Source organism: Fundulus heteroclitus, chromosome 20 (assembly GCF_011125445.2).
Source record: "Fundulus heteroclitus isolate FHET01 chromosome 20, MU-UCD_Fhet_4.1, whole genome shotgun sequence".
NCBI classification, from domain to species: domain Eukaryota; kingdom Metazoa; phylum Chordata; class Actinopteri; order Cyprinodontiformes; family Fundulidae; genus Fundulus; species Fundulus heteroclitus.
The window spans coordinates 17,182,160-17,201,280 of NC_046380.1; the positions used below are offsets into that span (position 1 = coordinate 17,182,160).

Genomic DNA, 19,121 nt, shown 5'->3' on the forward strand with positions numbered 1-19,121 from the left:
TAACTCAGTGTGAAGTGGAAGGTCACCCTGCAAGATGTTTCAGCAGGTACAGTGTGCAAAAAAACTGATGACGTTGTCTTCCTCAGCAAAAAAATGGCTCTGCTTTATACTCCGCTAATCATAAATAAAAAGACTTGGTTACAAGAATCAAATGACCAGAGTCCCACTGAGTCCAGATGCACTCAGAGGCAGCTGCTGAAGACATTTTGTTCTTTCAAAGGCTTAAGTTTTCATTTTAAACAAAAAGCGAAGCACACCTGAGAATAGTCCTAAAGCTGTGTTTAGATGAGACCCTTTTCTCTTATAGGCAGCGTCCGAAATTAACTTCCTGATTCACCGGCAAAGTCTGACTGGCTCCTGCTAAATATTTCCACATAATCCCGCTACGTGATTAGCCTGAGCTAAACGCTAGTTGTTAGCTTACGGACATGACGTAGTTGATGTCGTTGTCGTGTCACATGTGCGAGCGATTGTGTGCGTACCCGTTTGTTGTCGTATGAGCTGAAAGCAGAGGAACATAAAGAAGCATCCACCCAAATGATGACTGAAAAACACAACTTATTTGGTGCAAACATTTACACGTCATGTGGACGCTAGCCCTCTGACGCTAGCCAAACGGTAAAGTTACTCGCATTTGAGAGTGTAAATTGCGGAACCTGCTTATAGGGGTGAAGGAATTTAGGAAAACTCCATAGTTATTGTTGGATACTGGTTTGATATTGATTGTAATTACCCATGTTTCCCTCACTAGTCTTTCCCATCATCACAGTATCCCCTCTTCTCTCCGAGAAAAGCACCGATCCAGTTTTTTCTCGATCCAATCCGATACCAATACCTGGGCTGAGCATATCGGTCGATACCCAATAGCGAGCAGATACTACAGTCAAATACATGAACCGTATACCTTGCATTTTTTTGTGGTGTTGAATTTACCAACTCCATCACCACCCCTCACAATTTTCACGTTGTAGATATCGCATGTTGCAGTCGGACTTGCTGGCGTATCACGCTCTCACTGTAACTGAATTGCTGTGTATGTTATTAATAATAAAAAAAAAAATGACTGGATCAAGATGCTGGATCAGCGTCATTAATGCGATATCCGATCCAGCAAATTAGTCAATATCGGAGCTGATATCCGATCTCGGATCAGTGCATCGCTACTTAATTTTAGGAATATTGTCTACCTGAACTACCCTAGTTTACCAAATATCGCATCCTAGCAATCCCTTGTGATAGTGATATTGCAAACACTGACAATGTGTGGGCCTTGCAGTGGCAACTGTAATATGATTTATTTTACAGCTTTATTTTTTTATCTTCTTTTTCAAAATGCATTAAGGAAATTGCCTGAACCATCCATTCAGGGTACAACGGAGAATGGTCAACCGAGTCATAAATATTTTTCATTCTGCTATCTCATGATAATATAACTTAAAAAATACTCTGTGATCATTTGAAAACAGAAGTTATGAAGTGATCATTTTCTCATTATGAAAAGAAAATGTCATGGAGGGTGCTTGGTTTTTTAAATCACAAAAGAAAAATGTAAAAAAAAAAAAAAAAAAAAAAAAAAAAGTGCTTCCAATGTGTTCCAGCCAGAATACAGTGGGCTATTTCTTCTTCTTTTTTGAGGTACTCAAATCATTCAAGATATCATTTAAGCCCTAATTACAAAACAGAGGGACTGCTTGCTATCCAACTGAGGCACAGCCGTTATATTTTTCACAATAGAATCATGTGATTTCACAAACCTGTGGTAGATCTTACAACAAGAGCAAATTGGATTGGTCCCGAAAGCATTCTCTAAATGTTTCCACCAAAGTCCAACAGAGTTCAAAATTATCTGCACAAAAGTTTCTGCACAAACTTTGCTACTCACAAATAACCTAACATATTGTAGAATGAATCCGTGATTTGTGCACTAGACAGAAAATAAGAGCTCTGGAGGTTTCCTAAAGTAACTACCAAGAATATCACTATAAAGGCCCAGTGTTTGAGACAACTCAATCACAAATGTTTACAGCAAACACCGACATGACCCCAATAACTCAGCCATCACAAACAGTGCGATGTCTCATAAGTCACAGGCACATGTCAACCCCAACAGTAAGTGCCAAGCCATTACTCACACATGCTACACTGTTGCTATAATTCACCAGGACTTAGCTGCAGCGTATCATGATTGAAGTGTCTTTGTCAATTGCATTTAAACACCTTTATCACATCTGAGAACATAAGTTACATAAACGAATAGGGGAAACTGCATTTTATTTCACGGTGATAACACTAAAGCCATGCAAGATTGAATCGAAAGGGAAAGCTCCAAGTGGAGAAAATGCTCCCTCTCCATCAGTACTGAATTCAGTAGTACTAAATTTAGATTGCAGGTGTTAAAATGTGCACTGTGGCATTAAACTTTGGTTATTTTTTCACCTTACCACTCAGTGCCTAGTCTATATTTAGAGGAAATCTTGTGGACTTTTTTCTGATTTCTTTGTTACCCTAGTCATTTTCTGTCTTTCTCCCTTATAATACAATACAAACAAAGCTTAAGCGTGGTGTCCAACTGCAATATCCGTTTTTCTAAAATAGGACAGCCACTAAGCATTAAATGACTTTGGATAAATTACTTAAAAATTTAGCTTCATCATTTTTGCAATTTAGTTATTTTAGTTATTTGATTAATACAATTCATTGTTTTTTTTTTTTTTTGTTTTTTTTAGATTTTCTAAAAAGCGTTTTAAGGTTTTAAGGCCAATAAATTTTGACAGCAAAAAAAGTTAAAAGTTCAGTCTATTAAACATCACTCGCATTTTGAATTTTGTTTTAATATTGCATATGTTACATTATTAAAACATGTTTTTAAGATCAATATTTGTGTTTGTGGGGCTATAATTGAAATGCAGTCACAGCCACACAAATGCCTTAAAAAGACTGCAAGAAGCTGTAAATAGTCTTTTATCATCACTTTTATTGTCATCATCACAATAGTACCACAACATGTTACGATAAAATTAAAAGTCAACATCGCCCACCCCTACTTCCTTTAACACCATAATGTTGTTGTTTCCCCCCCCCCCCCCCCCGAGTTATAGCATCTTTGTTAATAAATCTCATCTCAGGTTTGGAAACCAAAGGCAGTGGTTTCCAACTGGTTAAATGGATGTCATGTCATGCTCAGTATGAGGGATTGCTGCAAAGCCATGAACAATGCAGACGACTCTCCCTGTGGCTCTACGCTTCTTCAGGAGGAGTCAGTGCTGCTAGTTAAGACATTGTTGCAATCAACTGGGTTCCCTTAGATAGGACATTTTTTTTTACCAATCTGTATAATCTGATTGAATTTGACTTTGGAAAGTGCCTTGAGATGACATGTTTCATGAATTGGCGCTATATAAATAAAACTGAATTGAATTGAATGTTTGCATGGAGAGCGTTAATGCACCGCACTAGAACTATATTAATTGGCAGAATATTCTATCCAAGCTGTCCTTTGCAATTGCAACAACTTTCACATGGATTTCACTCTAATGATTGCAGCTTAATATATTGTGCCTCTCTAAAAGTCATGGTTTATGCAACAGACACGTCAGTGTTTTAACTAGAAACTCCAGATAGGACATATTTCTACAACCACTGCTTGAAAAGGATGCCAGTCATGTTGGCTGTTAACTAGGGCTATAAAATATATATCACAAATACATTAACGTCACAATATCAGTGTGTGCAACATTCTTATCACAAGGGACGGATTGGAGTGCAATAATTGTTGGTTAATATAGTCCAGGTGTTACCAGCTTGATTTTGTTGCCAATGTAATATTTGGAGAGGGTCTCACCACAGCAGCTGCTCACGCTGGACAAATTACTTTGCCCAAAATGCTAAAGGTTGTTGAGTTTAGGACAAACAGATGAGAAAGAGAGGAAAGAAAATATGCATAATATATCAAAACTGATATGGTCATTGAAATGTTTTTCTAATATCGCCACTGAAACATTTTTTTTTATTTTTAATATTGTGCAGCCCTACTGTTAACGACTACATTATAAATTTTATAGCTCAGAGGAGATGCACATGCAGTTAAACTAGCTGCAGAGTGAAATGAATCAAACTCTCATGTTCACACTCTATAAAACAAAATGAGATGTTTGTTGTTGTTTTTTTTTTTTACTTTAATACTGCGTTGTATTTAGCAATTGAGCTGAATTATCCCTACAACAAACCAACGCTTGCATTTGTACCAGTGACGCGGAGATATTGTAGGTTTAGGAGTCCCAAATGGATGATTGCCAATAACTTTACATAGATTCTCTAGTTTAAGTTCTGAATAGGGCCTTCATCACTGCTTACTTCAGCCTCAGCTTCAGGTCAGCGTCCATCATGGCTTTTAGATGCTAACAGATTCTGGCTCAACCATATAAGGTTGAACTCCTTGCAGCTGGAGGACTATCTGTGCCAAAGCTCTTTTCCTCAATTAAGTCTGTCTGACAGGAGGAAACCGCTTCAAAAACGTCACCGGAATCTGTTAAAAGCTGCTGCTCCATTACCAAGACAGACAAATCACCCTGAAACTCAGGTCTTAAAAAGAAATTTAAAAAGGAAGGCCACCTGATCATTTTTTTTAAAGGAAGCAGCATTAAACCAGCACATTATGTCTGTAACTCCATTAAAGTTGGTTCCACAAGCAATCAGTCTGACGTTAGAAAGGCTTTCATTATTAGGAGCTATAGAGTCCATCAATGATGTCATGGGAGGGAGGATGATGATGATGATGATGATGATGATGATGATGATGATGATGAATACTTTCATTATAACAACTAATTAACAGATCTGTCTTTATTTGTTTTATGCAATTGCTGCATCGAAAGGTTTCCCTTTGAAATGATTTAGCCGTAGGCCCAGAATAACGGGAGCACAATCAAAGAAAAATGTTAACTTTGTTTCTAGCATCCCAGGGAGAATTAGGCGTGACACCTAACCAAAGCCTCTAAGCAACATACAGATTAAACAGCCTTTATTGTCGTTACCAGATGTCATCCTGCATTTGTGTCCAGTGGCTCTCTGTATTTTATTAGAAGTAAAGTTTCTTGTCCCACCATTTGTGCCCTTTAAAGAAAAGAAGAAAAAAAAAAAAAGAAAACAGCAGAACATGCACTGCTGATAGTAAAAAAAAATTATAGGACAATTTTTTTTTATATAAATCACAGCAACCTGACTAGAAGAATTTAATACTAAAAGGACACCCTGATGGTGGACATCTCAGGGAAAGCCATCCTTTTTCTCTGCAGTGCACGTGTACCTGCCCAGCGTAAGGACACAAACCCGAGTCTGCTTGTTACAGAGCACTCAACAGCTTACTGCACCAAACTAAACCCCTGCAGCATACCTCTCCTGTGCTTTCTTCTTGGACCAGAGCCCACGGGCAGGCAGGCAGGCAGGCGAGCACACACACACCTACACGCATGTCTAAGCACACACACACACACACACACACACAGCATCAGCATGCAGCGATACAACAAAACACCCGCACTTAAACACACGGGCAAACGTGTCCGGCCGGGCACAGATGACTGTCGCCGGCTCCCAGCGGCGCACGTCACAACACTGAGGTAACAGGTAAATGTTGCCGCGGGGTGTTGCCCACTTTGGCAACTGCAACAGATGAAACTGCTGCATTGGCAGCAGCAGAGGCAGGCAAGGTAAGTTAAAACACAATGAAACAAATACATATACATACACATACATACATACATACATACATACATACATATATATATATATATACATATATATATATATATATATATATATATACATACATATATATATATATATATATATATATATATATATATATATATATATATATATATATATATATATATATATATATATATATATATATATATATATATATATATATATAAATAAATAAGCACAAACCTATAATTACACCTTTCATACGTTATACATTTTCCCTTTTTATATCAATTTTACAACATCTTTAAGCAAGAACTGAATTCAACCTGCCATTCGGACAGATGAGAGAAATTGAATAAGGACAGCAAAAAGAGAGAGAGAGTGAAATACATGCCTGCATAATAAGGTATGCAGAGAAGGTTTTCAATGCAGCAGCTGCAGCAGTGGCGGCGGCAGCGGCGGCGTTCACCGCATAGGCAGCAGCAGCTCTCAGACGGTCAGAGAGATCTGGAGAGGTTGGTACGCTGCCTCGCTAGCATGCTGCGTGACAATGTTAAACGCTGCTGCGCGGAGAAGGTATGCCACGCGTTTCCCCGCGAGGATCAGGCGAGCGCAATCATCCCGGCTCGCGCTGACAGGACGAAGTGAGGGGAGAGGAAATCAGGAGGGCAGAGCGTGAAGAGAGAGAGAGAGAAAGAGAGAGAGAGAGAGACACCAGAGACATGTCGCTCCAGACCTAGCGATGATGCTTTTTAAAACAACCCCCCCCCTCCCCAAAAAAAAAAAGAAAAAAAAAAAAAACACCCACCTCAGTCTGAAGCTGATTGCTGACACAGTGACCAGAAAGGAGGGATGATTGCAGAGCAGCCGCCAGAATCCAAGATAAAGAGATGGAAAAGCAGAGGAGAAATAGTGGAGACTGCGAGATCCACTGTGGTCACGGTTATGCGCGAGGACAGCATGTATGTCTGACAGGAGACCACGAGGCAGAAGGAAAGTGCAAACAGACGGCGGGGGGGGGGGGGAACGGGAAAAGGGAAGAATATAAGTAACGTATAGAAGAGACAGAATAAACGTGCAGGCTTGGAGTCACTGAGCAGAGCAGATGTGATAAAGGAAATGCCCCTCCCCTCTCTCCGTCTCTCAGTCACAGGGATTCACACACACCTCCTCGTGCACCTTCACCGTGTGAGTAAGCGTGCATCTGGTCCAGCGGACACACGTAAATAGGTCTGGAGATCAAGGATTCACAGAGGAAAAGTAAGCGCCCAAAAATAAGTTCGTGTTTAGCCCATTTTGTTCCATTACAGCCACAAACCTTGTATATTTTACTGGAATTTTATGTAATAAACCAACACAAAGTAATAAGTTTGAAGTGAGAATGCAATGATGTAAAGTTATCCTATTTATAAATAAAAATCTTAAAAGTCTGACATGCATTTGTATTCAGCCCCTTGACTCTCAGATCTCTCAGTGAAACCCAGCTAAAATAATAATTTCAACCCAGAAAGAGTTTGAACCTTAAATCTACTGAGACACTGCTGTCGAACCTAGGCTACGTTCACACTGCGGCCTGAAGTGACCCAATTCCGATTTTTCTGCCCACATGCAACCTGTATCTGATCTTTTTATGACAGTCTGAACGACACAGATCGGATTTTTTCAAATGCGACCCAGGCCGCTTGGATATGTGGTCCTGAATCCGATACGTATCTGATCTTTTCAAATTTGATCAGTGTCTGTACGGCCGGGTCGCATTTATCCGACCTGTACGTCACCGATACTCGACAAACGTCACTATTCTGCATCCTGCTATGCAGAATCGGAAAGAAAGACGACACCCATAGCGGACTACAATGAGGAGAGCAGTCAATGGAGAGAAAGCTCCGGTTAGAAAATAAATTAATGACCACAAAATGCGCGCCAGCATTATAATCCATGTTTACTTCCGCAAACACTGAGGACGCTTGCTACGTGTGACGTCATCGCGTCCTCAACTGCGCATGCGGGACACTTAGGTTGAACGCATTCAGTTCACACAGGAGATCACATACAAGTTGCATATATTTGGAAATGTGAACGGACACGCAAAAAAAAAAAAAAATCAGATTTCACAAAAAAATCGGAATTGAGCATCAAGGCCTGCAGTGTGAACGTAGCCTTAGATGACCGGTCGTTACAGGGGCAGCATTAATCAGAGGAGCAGCCAAGAGACCAGAACGCTATAAGAAAACACATTTGCAGTCGTGTAGGTAAGATGAGAACATTTAGGTCTACATACAAAATAGTAAGTGTGGCAAAAAAACAACAACGCTGTCCATCACTCTGAAACATGGCGGTGTGAGCATCATGCTGTGGGGATGGTTTGGTTTAGCAGGGACAGGGAAGCTGGCCAGAAACGATGGGGCGAAATATGAGCAGTTCTGGACGAAACCCTGTCTGAGGCTGTAAGGGTCTTGAAACTGACCTTTCAGCAGGAATGGTTTAGATAATAGCATGTTTATGATTGGCCTAGTCAAAGCCCAAACCGAAATCCAGCTGAGAATCTATGGTCAAGTTTATAATCTGCTGTTCACCGACTATTTCCATCCAGTATGACAAAGTTTGAGTTCCAAAAAAAAAGCTTCAATTGTAGCAAAAGGTCAATTACTCCAAACGCACGTCACACCTTTCAGATTTTTGTCTAGTAAAGCTCAAAATAATCCACCGTTCTCCCTCCACTTCACAACAATAAAGCACTGTCACATAAAATCCCATTAAAATACAATGATTTTCACTGTTGCAAAGTGTGAAGCGGAGTAAACACTTTTTACAAACCACTGTAACTTTAAATTTGCTAACAACATCAATCAAAGTCTAAGTTTTAAAAACCTACACATGTTGTACTGCTCAAAACGCTGATTATAGATCAGAGGGGAGAGGGCTGGATATGTTTTTTTACGCTACAAGAAATAAATAGTTTGAATAGTACGTCCCATTGTGGCAGTAGCAGACAGACCTGTATGCTCACACTGTCATGACAGAGCACTCGCAACCTCATGGAAACGTCCAGAGAGACAATTACTTCTCCATAGGAATCAATACATGGATATGATATAAACTTCTGAACATCAAATCCAATTACTCTCTGCGACATGGGTTTGAATTTTAAAGGCCTTATTAGCGACTGCAGCTTCTGAGAAGCGGGCCCCACCCTGCTAATAGTATCTGCGCGTGATGCAAGCACAAAATCGATCGGCTTATAAAACCACGGCACTCAAAAAGCTGATAGAGGTTTAACTTAATGTTATTGATGTTTAAACAACATTCCTGAAACAGACTGCCTGAATACTGTTAAAATAAATAGGAGCTAATCGTTACCCCTGGAATTAACAGAATCTGGATGGCCCAAAAAAAAAAAAAAGGCTCCCATTTTAGTGCAAAGCTTCGATTGAGACAAAATCTCTGAAACTGCCTTGCAGCTGACTCCCAGTGCCGTCTGACTGGTGCAATCGCTCCTTCGGTGTTGGATTTCAAGCAGACTTAATTGAGTGCTCCATTCCATTTATGACATTAAGCATGGCAAATCACCTACAAGGTAGTCTGGTGATGCCACAGCACAGCCAGTTTCTCCATTCAAAGGGTAACACTCAAATATTGATGCGCCTACGGAGCCTTTTTTTTTTTTTTTTTTTTTTTTTTTTTTTTTTTTTTTGCAGCAGGGCATGGCTTGCCTTTGACATAATAAATTATAGGAATTCAGTGTTTTATTTTACTCAGGGTGGGACTTATTTAACAATAAGACAACATTAATATAAAATCCACTTTCTTTTGTTAATCAAACTTACAGAAGTAATTATTTTTCTAAACACAGGCTCATTTTCTGTACCTAAATCAGTTTCGATGACCATACACTAATGTAAAGGTGAATCGTGAATCATTAAAAGCCAAACATTAAAATATTTTCATGCATGTGATGACGAGTGCAGATAAACTGTGTGCTGCGTGAGTAAATCAGGTGTTTGCCAGACAGCCGCATGAGGAAAAGGCTGATGCACCTGTGACCGGACCAGATGCAGGCGCGCCTGCCATGTTTCCAACCAGCTCAGCCATTTAGGAAACACTCACACCATCACTTTCTGCTGCTATTTAAAGAAAAGGCTTATAAAGCTCTGACGACTTATTTAAGCTGAAGAAAAAAAAGTGATTTCGCTTGACGAATGACATCCACCTATTTTCTTTAGTACTTTTCCATTTAGTGCATTACTGTGACGCTGCTTAAAGGGGACATGTGCTTTTCAATTCTCCCTTTTGGTAATCTATTAGGCATCGACAAAGTAGCTAGTTGCTGCGCGCAAGCGTACGCGCTGTGATAAACATGAGTACTGCTGTCAGGCTGGACACTGACTGACGTAAACATTCATACTAGAAGTAGTAACTGCAGCAGCTCAAGAGCCCGACCAGCAACGGTGACCACAGTCGTCTCCAAGTAGGCTACGAATGGAGTGACCGGCCCCCTCTGAGTTGCTTTGATTGGTTAAATTGTATGATTGCGCGATAGGAATAACAGAAAGTTGGCCACTCTGAGGTAAAAAAAAACAAAAGCCAAATAACAGCTTCCAGACCAGAGCGGGCACGGCCCCCAATGCCTGCCTATGCCGCCGGGGCTGCGCATGAGTATGTGCACTGCAAAGAGGGAACTAAAAGTAAGTACGATTTTCTTGAAATTAATGTATTGCTCCTTGATTTAAGCAGGTAAATAAGACTATTTACCAATGGAATGAGTATTTGTACCCCTAAAATAAGATAATTAGATATACTGCACTTGAAAAAAAGATGATTTCAAGTGCAAAAATCTTATTCCATTGGCAAATAGTCTCATTTACCTGCTTAAATCAAGGAAAAATATATTAATTTCAAGAAAATTTGACTTGTAGTTTCCTTTTTGCAGTGTGGGAGCCTAACCCAGGCAGACACCTATGCGGGAGTTCATGTCTTGCGGGAGTCAGATATGTAGAATTATAATTATACGATATTCAGTGTAAATAGTTATTACTTGACATATGAGGTTTCCAGTTTGAGAAATGTTTGGGATTCAGAGACTGGCACCATGCTACGTCGTACCGTACAAAGCGACTGTGCACTGTCCACCACCACAGGTAGATTCTCAATCTATGGGGAACACTGTCAAATTGAACTGCAATGCTTTGGGCTGAATTCTTTGTTAATTTACCCCCAAGTTCACCCTTTTAACCCTGTTCTAAAGTACATCTGAGAGGAACTTGTTTTGGTGCTGACCCTATAAATCTAATGGAGGCACTCACACCTTGCTCCCCTCCTGGTCGCCGGGCGTTCCCGCTCCTCCCCGTTTGGCCGTTTCCATTGTATGATGGGAGACGCTGTAATCAGGGATGGGTAGCTTTCACATTTAAAACCGATACTGTACCGACACCCGATACCTATGAATCAGTCCAAGATAAACACAAAAGAAAGGTTTGAAGGAATTTTACCGGGGAGACAGACAAGAAAAGCAAACGCTGAATGGTGCTAACGTGCTAAGCTAACAGTACGACATGGATGTTTGAGAGCAACAGAAAGGTTAGTGGAGCTCTTGAATTTGCACCAGTAAAACTTGTAAACCTCCCGGACATTATAAGCTAGCTGCTATTAGCTAGCCAAATGTGAGCACCTGGCAGTGATCGGCACTCATGGGTGATTGGCATTGACAGCACAAAACCTGATCAGAGCGTCCCTGAAAATAATTCTTCTAAAAAACAAAAGCTATTGCAAAATGAGAATATAACTGCTATTTTGGACTAACTATTATTTCTGTAGCCAACAGTAATTCATTCTTTTACTCAAAAAATTGAGTAAAAGCACTGAAACACAACTTCCCAGACAAAAACACCCTTATCTGAACTAATTCACCAAGTTGGACAATGCCCTAAATATTTTCCTTTTCTCCTGAATATCCTTCTGATTAACAGACAGGACAACATGCCCACGGCATAACCTCTGACAGTTGAATGTTTCTAATTTCTACAAACTGATACAAGCATACTGGCAGACCTAGAAAAGACTTTAAACCAAAAGATGAATTCAATTCCAAAGCTACTGTGGTTCCAAGATGTCAAATGACCGATGTCAACACCAGACCAAGAGCCAGAGACAAGTTCATTAATGTGTTGCTTATGGCACAACATCTTACTGCAGGATAAAACTCCTTGTGTTTGTAAAAGGAAAAAAGTAAATAAACTGTCTTTACCGTAGACAGGCCATTGCGAGTAAGGGATCTAATCAGCAGATGCAAAACGCAGCAGTCTAATTGCATCATTAGCTAAACCACTGACTCAGTCGGAGACTTTAGCCTCGCCCTTCCCCCACCCCACCGTCTTCTGCCCCATCCAGAAATAGGGAGCCAGGCCTCCAGCTCTTTACTGTACAGCTGCTCAAGCAGAATAATTCTAGCATGTTATGTGCAACAGCGCAAAATGATAACGTTCCAGAAATATCCAACTGAAGAAAAAAAAAAAACACAACATTAATGAGATTGTGCTATACGTTGTCATCGAGACACAATTTAAGCCGTCGTATTTATGCTCGGATTTGTCCTCCAGGGAGTGGCGAAGATTAGCTCTCAAGCTCAGATACATAATGTAACGCCGTTTTTCCCGCAACATGCGAGGCGCAGCCCTGTCTGAAAGGACTAAGCTCAGCTAGCCTGAACGCTCCAGATTGTAGCCAGAGGTAATCATCACACACACAGGTGCACCTTTGTGATCTTGATATCATGTGATTTTTAAACAGGAACAGTCTCTCTTGATGCACTGAAATGGGTACAGCAACGCAGTCTTTTTTTAGACTTCCTGCCTTTCTGGTAGTAATGATGGGTAAAAGAGCCGGTTTTGGAGTTGCTTTCTAATCTGGATGACCCCTGCCTTCTGTGGGGTGGGTTTGCAGGCCCTGCCAACTGTGCTAGCTGTCTAAACAGAGCCGGCCCGAGCATGAACAGAGCTCCAAGCAGAATTCGATCAGGGGCCCCACTCCCACTCCAGACCCTCACAGACCAGCAGCCCCGATAATGTCCCCTTTAAATGGTCCAAGCCGCAATATTTCACAGTTTATTAGAAAGCTGACCATTACCCTTGCATACTCACAAAGTGGTTTTGCTCTACCCACGAATGTTTCAACTCAAATTAGGGATGCACGGTATGCTGCCAACATATAGTCATCATAATAAAAGTATGTGTGTAGTATTGGTATCGCAAAGGGTTGGTTGGGGTTAGGGCTGAACAATTAATCGCATTTTCAATATAATCATGATTTAAAAAAACAATTTCCAAATCGCAGAGGTCTGCAATTTTTGGCTATGTAACAATTAGGGAATTAGAAACGTCCTTTAGGTGTCAGTAAAGGTTTGAAGTGGTTTTGCCTCCAAACGGAAGGGAAGACAGTTGCAGCAGTGAGATAATCTAACTTTCTTACTTGTTTTAGATTTTATATAATCATACATAGCATTAAGTTCTGGTCAATCAGTTTAATACATAGACTTGCTTGTTGGTTGCACTTTATGTTCAACAAGGATTGATGTCCAAATCAATTAAAAGCTGTTCTATTAAACAATATTCTGATTTATAAAAACATTAAAAGTTCTTGTTTTAAATAGTCCTTGTTTACTAACATCTTTATCTAGAGGCCATTTGAACAGACAACAATTGTTGCTTGTGGATAATGCAGAAAAAAGTCAAAATAGCAATTTTGGTTGAAATATATTTTCAACCAAACGCAGAACGCAATCATTTCTGCTCCCAGTTTAGATGCTGTGGGTCTTTTAGTAACTAATCCGCACGGAGAGGAAACACATTGATTTGTTGTTTTGTATATGTTTAAAAAGACATGATAAATTAAACTGGGGGGATAATTGCATTTAATCGCAATATTAAGATAAAAAAAAAAAAAAAAAATCGCAATTAGATTATTTTCCAAAATCGTTCAGCCCTAGTTGGGGTGCAATAATTATTGCCTAATATAGTCCAAGTGTTCTAAACTTGCACTTTGGCCAGTCAGACAGTGTCACAGCAGCAGATGCTCGCGTCGGACACAAATGACATTGCCCCGAATGTGAAAGGTCGCACAGAGTTTAGGAGGCACAGATGAGAAAAAGAAGAAAATAGGCCCATATCACAACTGATATTGGTATCGTAATATTTACCTATGTTGTCGCCAGACTTTCTGGTGTTTTTGCCACCCTACTACCAATTATTTATCAAACAAATAGTTATGAACGAACAGTGAAAAGAAGATTATCATTTATCCACCCAGCAGATTGAAGCAGGATCAGCGAGTTTAATTTGTTCTGCTTACAAGCATACATTGATCCTTTTGTCTTATTGGTGTCTGCGTGACATGTGACTCCAGCACAGAGAAAAGCCACAGGAATACGGTAATTAAAGAATGATGAGCTAGCAACATTATATTATTAATACTAACCAGAGACAGAGCACCTAGTCAGCCAAAAATCAGACTTGGTAAACTTTCCTTGAAAGGTCTCCAATCGGTGGTGGTGGAAGATCCAAACTGAATAAATAAGAATGTCTTTTTTCTGTATTTTCTTTTGCCCTTTTTTTGTAATGTAATAATAAAAATTAGATACATTTTTGGGGACGTTATTATCGGTATCGGGCTGGAAAAAGCCTCATTCTGTGTGAGAAGCCCAGACCTTTCCAGTAGGGCGACCAGTTTTCTGCCTGGTGAGGGACTTTTCCCCAATAACACAAATTAAGATGATGTGATACATTTTGATTGGTTTTTAAATCAAAACAGGTCATGAATTACAGACTTGCATTATTTCTAATATTTATTGGTAAAGGCTCCGGTTTTAGCAGCTGTCTGTACTATCAGCCCAAACCACCCTAACAGTGTATACAAGTTAAAGATTAAGTGATGATAATAAATAATAATAATAATAATAATAATAATAATAATAATAATAACTCCTCTATGGAGCGGCCGCACCATTATACAAAAATATGTGCACACGTGCCCATTGCCAGGTTCACCCTGTGCCCAAATCATTGCACTCGCATCCATCTATTGAGCTCGGCAGCTTTAACTGTTTGCGCCGTTGTCAGTAGTAACGGCGACAAAGGCGTCGTCCTTGATGCTCCGTACAGACGGCATCGTGTGTAAACCTCGTCCTACCGCCTCCCCAGTATCGGCTGGAAAATATGCCGTCTCAAACACTCTGGGTGTGCAGTTTCCATTAGTCATTGATATAATGTACAGTCAGACTAACCCACGGGTTCATCGTGGGACTGAACCAGAGATCAGATGTGGCTGATGTGTGGTCTACTGCAGCCGTGGCTTCTGCATTTGAAATTTCCTCCATTTTCTCAACCTCCCCGTCTCTCTCACCTCTGGTTTCAGACTGGACGGCTGTGGAGTCACGTGACCACAGACCGTACACGTAGCGCAGTGTCTTAAAGCAACATGACCAGAGCCTACCTATAAAAACAGCTTTCACTTCCATTTTTTTAAAATACTGAAAATACCGACATGGGGAAAATGATGTTGATTATTGTCGTAAATTTGGGTGTCGGTAAATTTTCAGTTTATCGCCCAGGCCTACCTCCATCTCCTAGCTCCTGTTCCTTGACCTTTCATGGGGTATAGATGGTAACACTTTTCTATACAGGGTAAAATCGTCCTTCCATGCTCAAAGTAGTCAATACATACATATATTAAGAAGAAGAGGATTAATTAACAAATCAATTTTAAAATAAAATAAAAATTTTCTCTGTAGAAGCTACAGACTTGTGATCAATCTTTAACCAATCCTTTCCGTTCAGTCCGAAGAGCATTTGTCATAGTTTTGGTCCGCCCCCCCTCTGTCCCTCAGGTTCCAGGGTATCTCCTCATCTATTGCTTGTCCCACATGCCAATCATTCTGACGCGCTCACGTTCGTTTTTAGTTTCCGCTTGCTGGCTACACATGAGCTCTTCTGGTGTTTATGTATGCGACTAGCTTAGCGGTTAGCTTCGGTGTTAGCCGTTCATTGTAGCTCCGCTGCTCACACGTACACTTTGAACATGGCTGACAGTCGCAAGGAGCAAACTACGTACAAGTTTATGAGAAGAGGAGGAAGGTAGAAAGAAACAATACCAGAGTGGATTTTTTTTGTCACGTGATCTCAGTGTTTCCCCAAGAAAATGGGCTAATCCTAGTTTCAGGTGTCATTGTTGACATCTGGGAAGTGCGCGCGCTACCTGAGAAAAACGCACATGGATGATGCAAGTCAGATCTGGGCCTACGGCATTCAGAAAATGATCTACAAAGTGAGCCCTCTCTTCTCTCAAGCCATTTTCTTTCATTTCCATGAAGTGGGTCGTGCTTATACGGCATGGTGAGCAAAGGATTGTGGGATTACTCACAGCTCCTTAGCACCAATAAGGGACATGGTGAGGTACTTGTGCTAAATTAGCCGCGGGAGAAAGCATACAGGCTCATTTTCCTACCTCTTTCCTTACCGACTGCACTATTCAGACAGCGCTTATCATGGCGACAGCTGACGCATTTCCACTTTGGCTGAAGAGAGTCCATAACCAAAAGACGTTTTCAGATGGAGCCATAGCTCCTACAGCTCCTGTTCCTTGACCTTTCATGAGGTCAGCAGTGGGGAGGAAAGGCGCTTCGGACTGCTGAGCCGATTTCCAACAAGCTTTAACTCATACGTCATTACGCAACAGAAACACATACGGATGATTCTGGTCAAATCCGGGCCTACAGCCTTCTAAAAAAGAACAACAAAAATGCACCCTCTTTTCTCTCCAGACATTTTTGTTAATTTCTGAGGTGGCTGTGCTTATAAGACATGTCCCGCAAAGTATTGTGGGATTCCTTGTGGCCGCTTAGTGCCGGTAAGGGAGATTGCAAGCTACCTGTGCTAAAGGAGCTATGACAGGAAGCATACAGGCTGCTTTTCCTACCTCCTTCCTTACTGACTGCGTTATTCAGACAGTGCTTATCGGGGCGACCGCTGAGGTACTTCCACTTTGGCTGAAGACTCTTTACAAATTAGACCCTTTCAGATGCAGCCTCTAAAACTTAAGATACTTGTTGTATTGTGGAAACATGAGATTAGTAGCTTAAATCTGATAAGTAAAAAGTACATAAAATGGTAAGATGATATTCTTTAGTGTGTAGAACCTAATATTAGAGGCTAGAGCAGCATGATGGATGTGAATGCAGTCCTCGTCACAATAATGGGTGCAATATTGCAATTACAAAAGGACTGCCTGGAGGCAATGTTTGCATGATTTATTTATTTTTTTCTTCAAACTTTTTAGTTGGATAGACTTTTACTCTCAATATGCACAGTATAAATATAGAAAGAAACAGTTTGCAATGCGATAATTGTCTGGTTAGTACATACCTAGGATGTCAGTACCCAAAACGCTAAAGACCATGATGAGAAGCACAGATGAGAATGAGGGTATTAAGGAAAATGTGGATTTACAACAACTGATATAGTTATGGTAGCCTTTGCCAAATTCATCCTGAATAACTTCCTAACACTGTGCAGCTCCAGTCCGCGATCATATAGGGAGCCATTTCATCTAGACCACATTCAGCACACCCATCTGCCAGGAAATTGTAGAGCACTTCATGCCTCTCTCTACTGATAGGTTTTATGGTGATCCTGATTTAATTTTCTGGCAGGGCTTGGCTCCCATCCACACAGCTAACTGTACAAATGCCCAGTATAATGACTAATGGCACCACAGCGCTTGATTGGCTGGTAAATTGGTATCACCTAACCCTCACTGAGAATCTATGACGCGGCTCTCAGACTCCAGCCTGCGAGAGCTGAACTGCAACTTTCAGATGTGTCCCTGCTCCTCCACACCTGGATTAAATAGCTACATTGCCTCTTTAGCAAGCAGTCAAGCAGAACGTAGCTCTGCTAAGAAAGGTCTTATTTGTGTCACGCGTGTTGACACTGATGCATCTAAAAGCTGCAGCAAGCCCAGACGTAGAGCACTTGAGTCTGATGGTTAAATTCTGGGAAACTTACTTGTGGGTTATTATTACCAGAATAATTAAAATATCCAGAAAGAACCTTTGATATACTACTTTGCGTTCCTCAGAGAGCCCTGAGCAGCAGCTTAGTTTGCTTATGCCTTGAGCTGGCGCTACATCTGACAGCGATATTGAGAGATCATTCCCCTGTGACTGCAAAAATGCACTGTAGCAGAAGATAAGTTGATTTTATTTCCTGCCTATGCGAAGAGAAAGAAGCGAAGATAGCACCTCTGGCTGTTCCCGCGTTGAAGGTGCAAAAGTAAATGTCAAAGCATCAACTTGACACCCCCGCCCGGCGTCACTGAGGACAGAAAGCAGCCGATGGGTTTCGGGTTTAAGCTCTTTCCTGTCAGAATGGCCATTTGCATCTCGAAGATGTTTGATTTCCTTGATCTCTCTCTGTGCTGCTGTGTCACACGGAGACGTCTCACTCTGACACAGGACTTCTAACCTGGCCTCTGCCGCACTGCATTACAGAGGCAGCTCAGCCCGGCTCTGCAGCAGCTGCAGCAGCAGCAGCTGAGGACGGAGAGCTTCTGGAGCTGACGGCTCCACGTCGGTCACATCTGCAGACTGACGTCCCGCTGCTTCCACTCGCTGTCGCGCGCGCTCGGCGGGTCCCTGAAAACCTGGCAGCGCGTGCTGGGAAACAGACGTTACTCGGCCGTTACTCCCCCCGGACCCATGATGTCAACCCATTACGCCAGGATTGCAGCGAACTTGATGCCGAAAGCTCGGAACCACGGGCGAGCTAATCACGGCTGATGCGACAACCCACCCCACTCTCTCCCCCCCTCCGTGTGTTAATACCACAACACATATCCGGCCCGTTGCTGTGGCTTAGAAGGAACCTTCCGAGCTCGTCCACATCTCGACACCATTAGCTGACACTTACCGTCACAGAAGCCCCGTTAACGAGAAATGGCAGATATGAACATAGGGCGAACTCATTTAGGGCGTTTACATAAGTCGGAATGATCTGAATAAACACCTGCGAGTCACAAGAGAAGGACCATTAAAAAGAAAAAATTAGCCCTACCTTTTTAACATAAGCTTGCTCTTCCTTCTCGGCTGGGGTGAAGACCCTCTGTGTTTTGTTGCTCTCGTACAGCTACCATGCGCTGCATCTAAGTCCCGCCCACTGGCCCCGAGCGGATTCCTATTGGTCCCTTAAAAGACAACTGCAGACAATTCAGGGCTCCTCATTGGCTAAGGCGAGTTGCCAGTCTTTTTGGATTCCTCTTCCCGCGTCCCGAATAGCGTACCCATCATACGTTACATTATACAGCCTATATTTAGGCGTTAAACAAGCAAGTGAAAACAAGTCAAAGTGACCTCCATTAGCCATACA

The 19,121-nt window shown here is 41.4% G+C and overlaps 1 protein-coding gene across 3 annotated transcripts in view; it reads right to left on the reverse strand.

The window, feature by feature from the left end:
- The window catches only part of kcnab2a (potassium voltage-gated channel, shaker-related subfamily, beta member 2 a), a 124,102-nt gene extending 105,131 nt beyond the window's left edge, over positions 1 to 18,971 (reverse strand). The window contains exon 1 of one of the 3 annotated variants that reach the window (XM_012881370.3): positions 18,810 to 18,971. The gene's annotated coding sequence lies outside the window, so the exon portion shown is untranslated. Of the gene's footprint in view, positions 1 to 6,517; positions 6,543 to 18,809 lie in introns of those variants that run through there. The other 2 variants (XM_012881372.3, XM_036151553.1) reach the window with 2 other exon arrangements.
- Positions 18,972 to 19,121: the final 150 nt, after the last annotated feature.